Genomic DNA, 9,866 nt, shown 5'->3' with positions numbered 1-9,866 from the left:
CTGTCCCCAACTCCATCTAGTTTTCAACACTAATATAACAACACCTTTACTGTCCCCAACTCCATCTAGTTTTCAACACTAATATAACAACACCTTTACTGTCCCCAACTCCATCTAGTTTTCAACACTAATATAACAACACCTTTACTGTCCCCAACTCCATCTAGTTTTCAACACTAATATAACAACACCTTTACTGTCCCCAACTCCATCTAGTTTTCAACACTAATATAACAACACCTTTACTGTCCCCAACTCCATCTAGTTTTCAACACTAATATAACAACACCTTTACTGTCCCCAACTCCATCTAGTTTTCAACACTAATATAACAACACCTTTACTGTCCCCAACTCCATCTAGTTTTCAACACTAATATAACAACACCTTTACTGTCCCCAACTCCATCTAATTTTCAACACTAATATAACAACACCTTTACTGTCTCCAACTCCATCTAGTTTTCAACACTAATATAACAACACCTTTACTGTCCCCAACTCCATCTAGTTTTCAACACTAATATAACAACACCTTTACTGTCTCCAACTCCATCTAGTTTTCAACACTAATATAACAACACCTTTACTGTCCCCAACTCCATCTAGTTTTCAACACTAATATAACAACACCTTTACTGTCCCCAACTCCATCTAGTTTTCAACACTAATATAACAACACCTTTACTGTCCCCAACTCCATCTAGTTTTCAACACTAATATAACAACACCTTTACTGTCCCCAACTCCATCTAGTTTTCAACACTAATATAACAACACCTTTACTGTCCCCAACTCCATCTAGTTTTCAACACTAATATAACAACACCTTTACTGTCCCCAACTCCATCTAGTTTTCAACACTAATATAACAACACCTTTACTGTCCCCAACTCCATCTAATTTTCAACACTAATATAACAACACCTTTACTGTCTCCAACTCCATCTAGTTTTCAACACTAATATAACAACACCTTTACTGTCCCCAACTCCATCTAGTTTTCAACACTAATATAACAACACCTTTACTGTCTCCAACTCCATCTAGTTTTCAACACTAATATAACAACACCTTTACTGTCCCCAACTCCATCTAGTTTTCAACACTAATATAACAACACCTTTACTGTCCCCAACTCCATCTAGTTTTCAACACTAATATAACAACACCTTTACTGTCCCCAACTCCATCTAGTTTTCAACACTAATATAACAACACCTTTACTGTCCCCAACTCCATCTAGTTTTCAACACTAATATAACAACACCTTTACTGTCCCCAACTCCATCTAATTTTCAACACTAATATAACAACACCTTTACTGTCTCCAACTCCATCTAGTTTTCAACACTAATATAACAACACCTTTACTGTCCCCAACTCCATCTAGTTTTCAACACTAATATAACAACACCTTTACTGTCTCCAACTCCATCTAGTTTTCAACACTAATATAACAACACCTTTACTGTCCCCAACTCCATCTAGTTTTCAACACTAATATAACAACACCTTTACTGTCCCCAACTCCATCTAGTTTTCAACACTAATATAACAACACCTTTACTGTCCCCAACTCCATCTAGTTTTCAACACTAATATAACAACACCTTTACTGTCCCCAACTCCATCTAGTTTTCAACACTAATATAACAACACCTTTACTGTCCCCAACTCCATCTAGTTTTCAACACTAATATAACAACACCTTTACTGTCCCCAACTCCATCTAGTTTTCAACACTAATATAACAACACCTTTACTGTCCCCAACTCCATCTAGTTTTCAACACTAATATAACAACACCTTTACTGTCCCCAACTCCATCTAGTTTTCAACACTAATATAACAACACCTTTACTGTCCCCAACTCCATCTAATTTTCAACACTAATATAACAACACCTTTACTGTCTCCAACTCCATCTAGTTTTCAACACTAATATAACAACACCTTTACTGTCCCCAACTCCATCTAGTTTTCAACACTAATATAACAACACCTTTACTGTCTCCAACTCCATCTAGTTTTCAACACTAATATAACAACACCTTTACTGTCCCCAACTCCATCTAGTTTTCAACACTAATATAACAACACCTTTACTGTCCCCAACTCCATCTAGTTTTCAACACTAATATAACAACACCTTTACTGTCCCCAACTCCATCTAGTTTTCAACACTAATATAACAACACCTTTACTGTCCCCAACTCCATCTAGTTTTCAACACTAATATAACAACACCTTTACTGTCCCCAACTCCATCTAGTTTTCAACACTAATATAACAACACCTTTACTGTCCCCAACTCCATCTAGTTTTCAACACTAATATAACAACACCTTTACTGTCCCCAACTCCATCTAATTTTCAACACTAATATAACAACACCTTTACTGTCTCCAACTCCATCTAGTTTTCAACACTAATATAACAACACCTTTACTGTCCCCAACTCCATCTAGTTTTCAACACTAATATAACAACACCTTTACTGTCTCCAACTCCATCTAGTTTTCAACACTAATATAACAACACCTTTACTGTCCCCAACTCCATCTAGTTTTCAACACTAATATAACAACACCTTTACTGTCCCCAACTCCATCTAGTTTTCAACACTAATATAACAACACCTTTACTGTCCCCAACTCCATCTAGTTTTCAACACTAATATAACAACACCTTTACTGTCCCCAACTCCATCTAGTTTTCAACACTAATATAACAACACCTTTACTGTCCCCAACTCCATCTAGTTTTCAACACTAATATAACAACACCTTTACTGTCCCCAACTCCATCTAGTTTTCAACACTAATATAACAACACCTTTACTGTCCCCAACTCCATCTAGTTTTCAACACTAATATAACAACACCTTTACTGTCCCCAACTCCATCTAGTTTTCAACACTAATATAACAACACCTTTACTGTCCCCAACTCCATCTAGTTTTCAACACTAATATAACAACACCTTTACTGTCTCCAACTCCATCTAGTTTTCAACACTAATATAACAACACCTTTACTGTCCCCAACTCCATCTAGTTTTCAACACTAATATAACAACACCTTTACTGTCTCCAACTCCATCTAGTTTTCAACACTAATATAACAACACCTTTACTGTCCCCAACTCCATCTAGTTTTCAACACTAATATAACAACACCTTTACTGTCCCCAACTCCATCTAGTTTTCAACACTAATATAACAACACCTTTACTGTCCCCAACTCCATCTAGTTTTCAACACTAATATAACAACACCTTTACTGTCCCCAACTCCATCTAGTTTTCAACACTAATATAACAACACCTTTACTGTCCCCAACTCCATCTAGTTTTCAACACTAATATAACAACACCTTTACTGTCCCCAACTCCATCTAGTTTTCAACACTAATATAACAACACCTTTACTGTCTCCAACTCCATCTAGTTTTCAACACTAATATAACAACACCTTTACTGTCCCCAACTCCATCTAGTTTTCAACACTAATATAACAACACCTTTACTGTCTCCAACTCCATCTAGTTTTCAACACTAATATAACAACACCTTTACTGTCCCCAACTCCATCTAGTTTTCAACACTAATATAACAACACCTTTACTGTCCCCAACTCCATCTAGTTTTCAACACTAATATAACAACACCTTTACTGTCCCCAACTCCATCTAGTTTTCAACACTAATATAACAACACCTTTACTGTCCCCAACTCCATCTAGTTTTCAACACTAATATAACAACACCTTTACTGTCCCCAACTCCATCTAGTTTTCAACACTAATATAACAACACCTTTACTGTCTCCAACTCCATCTAGTTTTCAACACTAATATAACAACACCTTTACTGTCCCCAACTCCATCTAGTTTTCAACACTAATATAACAACACCTTTACTGTCTCCAACTCCATCTAGTTTTCAACACTAATATAACAACACCTTTACTGTCCCCAACTCCATCTAGTTTTCAACACTAATATAACAACACCTTTACTGTCCCCAACTCCATCTAGTTTTCAACACTAATATAACAACACCTTTACTGTCTCCAACTCCATCTAGTTTTCAACACTAATATAACAACACCTTTACTGTCCCCAACTCCATCTAGTTTTCAACACTAATATAACAACACCTTTACTGTCCCCAACTCCATCTAGTTTTCAACACTAATATAACAACACCTTTACTGTCCCCAACTCCATCTAGTTTTCAACACTAATATAACAACACCTTTACTGTCCCCAACTCCATCTAGTTTTCAACACTAATATAACAACACCTTTACTGTCTCCAACTCCATCTAGTTTTCAACACTAATATAACAACACCTTTACTGTCCCCAACTCCATCTAGTTTTCAACACTAATATAACAACACCTTTACTGTCCCCAACTCCATCTAGTTTTCAACACTAATATAACAACACCTTTACTGTCCCCAACTCCATCTAGTTTTCAACACTAATATAACAACACCTTTACTGTCCCCAACTCCATCTAGTTTTCAACACTAATATAACAACACCTTTACTGTCTCCAACTCCATCTAGTTTTCAACACTAATATAACAACACCTTTACTGTCCCCAACTCCATCTAGTTTTCAACACTAATATAACAACACCTTTACTGTCCCCAACTCCATCTAGTTTTCAACACTAATATAACAACACCTTTACTGTCTCCAACTCCATCTAGTTTTCAACACTAATATAACAACACCTTTACTGTCTCCAACTCCATCTAGTTTTCAACACTAATATAACAACACCTTTACTGTCCCCAACTCCATCTAGTTTTCAACACTAATATAACAACACCTTTACTGTCCCCAACTCCATCTAGTTTTCAACACTAATATAACAACACCTTTACTGTCCCCAACTCCATCTAGTTTTCAACACTAATATAACAACACCTTTACTGTCTCCAACTCCATCTAGTTTTCAACACTAATATAACAACACCTTTACTGTCCCCAACTCCATCTAGTTTTCAACACTAATATAACAACACCTTTACTGTCCCCAACTCCATCTAGTTTTCAACACTAATATAACAACACCTTTACTGTCCCCAACTCCATCTAGTTTTCAACACTAATATAACAACACCTTTACTGTCCCCAACTCCATCTAGTTTTCAACACTAATATAACAACACCTTTACTGTCCCCAACTCCATCTAGTTTTCAACACTAATATAACAACACCTTTACTGTCCCCAACTCCATCTAGTTTTCAACACTAATATAACAACACCTTTACTGTCCCCAACTCCATCTAGTTTTCAACACTAATATAACAACACCTTTACTGTCCCCAACTCCATCTAGTTTTCAACACTAATATAACAACACCTTTACTGTCCCCAACTCCATCTAGTTTTCAACACTAATATAACAACACCTTTACTGTCCCCAACTCCATCTAGTTTTCAACACTAATATAACAACACCTTTACTGCCCCCAACTCCATCTAGTTTTCAACACTAATATAACAACACCTTTACTGTCCCCAACTCCATCTAGTTTTCAACACTAATATAACAACACCTTTACTGTCCCCAACTCCATCTAGTTTTCAACACTAATATAACAACACCTTTACTGTCCCCAACTCCATCTAGTTTTCAACACTAATATAACAACACCTTTACTGTCCCCAACTCCATCTAGTTTTCAACACTAATATAACAACACCTTTACTGTCCCCAACTCCATCTAGTTTTCAACACTAATATAACAACACCTTTACTGTCCCCAACTCCATCTAGTTTTCAACACTAATATAACAACACCTTTACTGTCCCCAACTCCATCTAGTTTTCAACACTAATATAACAACACCTTTACTGTCCCCAACTCCATCTAGTTTTCAACACTAATATAACAACACCTTTACTGTCCCCAACTCCATCTAGTTTTCAACACTAATATAACAACACCTTTACTGTCCCCAACTCCATCTAGTTTTCAACACTAATATAACAACACCTTTACTGTCCCCAACTCCATCTAGTTTTCAACACTAATATAACAACACCTTTACTGTCCCCAACTCCATCTAGTTTTCAACACTAATATAACAACACCTTTACTGTCCCCAACTCCATCTAGTTTTCAACACTAATATAACAACACCTTTACTGTCCCCAACTCCATCTAGTTTTCAACACTAATATAACAACACCTTTACTGTCCCCAACTCCATCTAGTTTTCAACACTAATATAACAACACCTTTACTGTCCCCAACTCCATCTAGTTTTCAACACTAATATAACAACACCTTTACTGTCCCCAACTCCATCTAGTTTTCAACACTAATATAACAACACCTTTACTGTCCCCAACTCCATCTAGTTTTCAACACTAATATAACAACACCTTTACTGTCCCCAACTCCATCTAGTTTTCAACACTAATATAACAACACCTTTACTGTCCCCAACTCCATCTAGTTTTCAACACTAATATAACAACACCTTTACTGTCCCCAACTCCATCTAGTTTTCAACACTGATATAACAACACCTTTACTGTCCCCAACTCCATCTAGTTTTCAACACTGATATAACAACACCTTTACTGTCCCCAACTCCATCTAGTTTTCAACACTAATATAACAACACCTTTACTGTCCCCAACTCCATCTAGTTTTCAACACTAATATAACAACACCTTTACTGTCCCCAACTCCATCTAGTTTTCAACACTAATATAACAACACCTTTACTGTCCCCAACTCCATCTAGTTTTCAACACTAATATAACAACACCTTTACTGTCCCCAACTCCATCTAGTTTTCAACACTAATATAACAACACCTTTACTGTCCCCAACTCCATCTAGTTTTCAACACTAATATAACAACACCTTTACTGTCCCCAACTCCATCTAGTTTTCAACACTAATATAACAACACCTTTACTGTCCCCAACTCCATCTAGTTTTCAACACTAATATAACAACACCTTTACTGTCCCCAACTCCATCTAGTTTTCAACACTAATATAACAACACCTTTACTGTCCCCAACTCCATCTAGTTTTCAACACTAATATAACAACACCTTTACTGTCCCCAACTCCATCTAGTTTTCAACACTAATATAACAACACCTTTACTGTCCCCAACTCCATCTAGTTTTCAACACTAATATAACAACACCTTTACTGTCCCCAACTCCATCTAGTTTTCAACACTAATATAACAACACCTTTACTGTCCCCAACTCCATCTAGTTTTCAACACTAATATAACAACACCTTTACTGTCCCCAACTCCATCTAGTTTTCAACACTAATATAACAACACCTTTACTGTCCCCAACTCCATCTAGTTTTCAACACTAATATAACAACACCTTTACTGTCCCCAACTCCATCTAGTTTTCAACACTAATATAACAACACCTTTACTGTCCCCAACTCCATCTAGTTTTCAACACTAATATAACAACACCTTTACTGTCCCCAACTCCATCTAGTTTTCAACACTAATATAACAACACCTTTACTGTCCCCAACTCCATCTAGTTTTCAACACTAATATAACAACACCTTTACTGTCCCCAACTCCATCTAGTTTTCAACACTAATATAACAACACCTTTACTGTCTCCAACTCCATCTAGTTTTCAACACTAATATAACAACACCTTTACTGTCCCCAACTCCATCTAGTTTTCAACACTAATATAACAACACCTTTACTGTCCCCAACTCCATCTAGTTTTCAACACTAATATAACAACACCTTTACTGTCCCCAACTCCATCTAGTTTTCAACACTAATATAACAACACCTTTACTGTCCCCAACTCCATCTAGTTTTCAACACTAATATAACAACACCTTTACTGTCCCCAACTCCATCTAGTTTTCAACACTGATATAACAACACCTTTACTGTCCCCAACTCCATCTAGTTTTCAACACTGATATAACAACACCTTTACTGTCCCCAACTCCATCTAGTTTTCAACACTAATATAACAACACCTTTACTGTCCCCAACTCCATCTAGTTTTCAACACTAATATAACAACACCTTTACTGTCCCCAACTCCATCTAGTTTTCAACACTAATATAACAACACCTTTACTGTCCCCAACTCCATCTAGTTTTCAACACTAATATAACAACACCTTTACTGTCCCCAACTCCATCTAGTTTTCAACACTAATATAACAACACCTTTACTGTCCCCAACTCCATCTAGTTTTCAACACTAATATAACAACACCTTTACTGTCCCCAACTCCATCTAGTTTTCAACACTAATATAACAACACCTTTACTGTCCCCAACTCCATCTAGTTTTCAACACTAATATAACAACACCTTTACTGTCCCCAACTCCATCTAGTTTTCAACACTAATATAACAACACCTTTACTGTCCCCAACTCCATCTAGTTTTCAACACTAATATAACAACACCTTTACTGTCCCCAACTCCATCTAGTTTTCAACACTAATATAACAACACCTTTACTGTCCCCAACTCCATCTAGTTTTCAACACTAATATAACAACACCTTTACTGTCCCCAACTCCATCTAGTTTTCAACACTAATATAACAACACCTTTACTGTCCCCAACTCCATCTAGTTTTCAACACTAATATAACAACACCTTTACTGTCCCCAACTCCATCTAGTTTTCAACACTAATATAACAACACCTTTACTGTCCCCAACTCCATCTAGTTTTCAACACTAATATAACAACACCTTTACTGTCCCCAACTCCATCTAGTTTTCAACACTAATATAACAACACCTTTACTGTCCCCAACTCCATCTAGTTTTCAACACTAATATAACAACACCTTTACTGTCCCCAACTCCATCTAGTTTTCAACACTAATATAACAACACCTTTACTGTCCCCAACTCCATCTAGTTTTCAACACTAATATAACAACACCTTTACTGTCCCCAACTCCATCTAGTTTTCAACACTAATATAACAACACCTTTACTGTCCCCAACTCCATCTAGTTTTCAACACTAATATAACAACACCTTTACTGTCCCCAACTCCATCTAGTTTTCAACACTAATATAACAACACCTTTACTGTCTCCAACTCCATCTAGTTTTCAACACTAATATAACAACACCTTTACTGTCCCCAACTCCATCTAGTTTTCAACACTAATATAACAACACCTTTACTGTCCCCAACTCCATCTAGTTTTCAACACTAATATAACAACACCTTTACTGTCTCCAACTCCATCTAGTTTTCAACACTAATATAACAACACCTTTACTGTCCCCAACTCCATCTAGTTTTCAACACTAATATAACAACACCTTTACTGTCCCCAACTCCATCTAGTTTTCAACACTAATATAACAACACCTTTACTGTCCCCAACTCCATCTAGTTTTCAACACTAATATAACAACACCTTTACTGTCCCCAACTCCATCTAGTTTTCAACACTAATATAACAACACCTTTACTGTCCCCAACTCCATCTAGTTTTCAACACTAATATAACAACACCTTTACTGTCCCCAACTCCATCTAGTTTTCAACACTAATATAACAACACCTTTACTGTCCCCAACTCCATCTAGTTTTCAACACTAATATAACAACACCTTTACTGTCCCCAACTCCATCTAGTTTTCAACACTAATATAACAACACCTTTACTGTCCCCAACTCCATCTAGTTTTCAACACTAATATAACAACACCTTTACTGTCCCCAACTCCATCTAGTTTTCAACACTAATATAACAACACCTTTACTGTCCCCAACTCCATCTAGTTTTCAACACTAATATAACAACACCTTTACTGTCCCCAACTCCATC

The sequence above is a fragment of the Salvelinus alpinus genome, chromosome 4 (genome assembly GCF_045679555.1).
Source record: "Salvelinus alpinus chromosome 4, SLU_Salpinus.1, whole genome shotgun sequence".
NCBI lineage: Eukaryota > Metazoa > Chordata > Actinopteri > Salmoniformes > Salmonidae > Salvelinus > Salvelinus alpinus.
The sequence above is the reverse complement of the archived record's forward strand: the minus strand, read 5'-3'. Positions refer to the sequence as shown.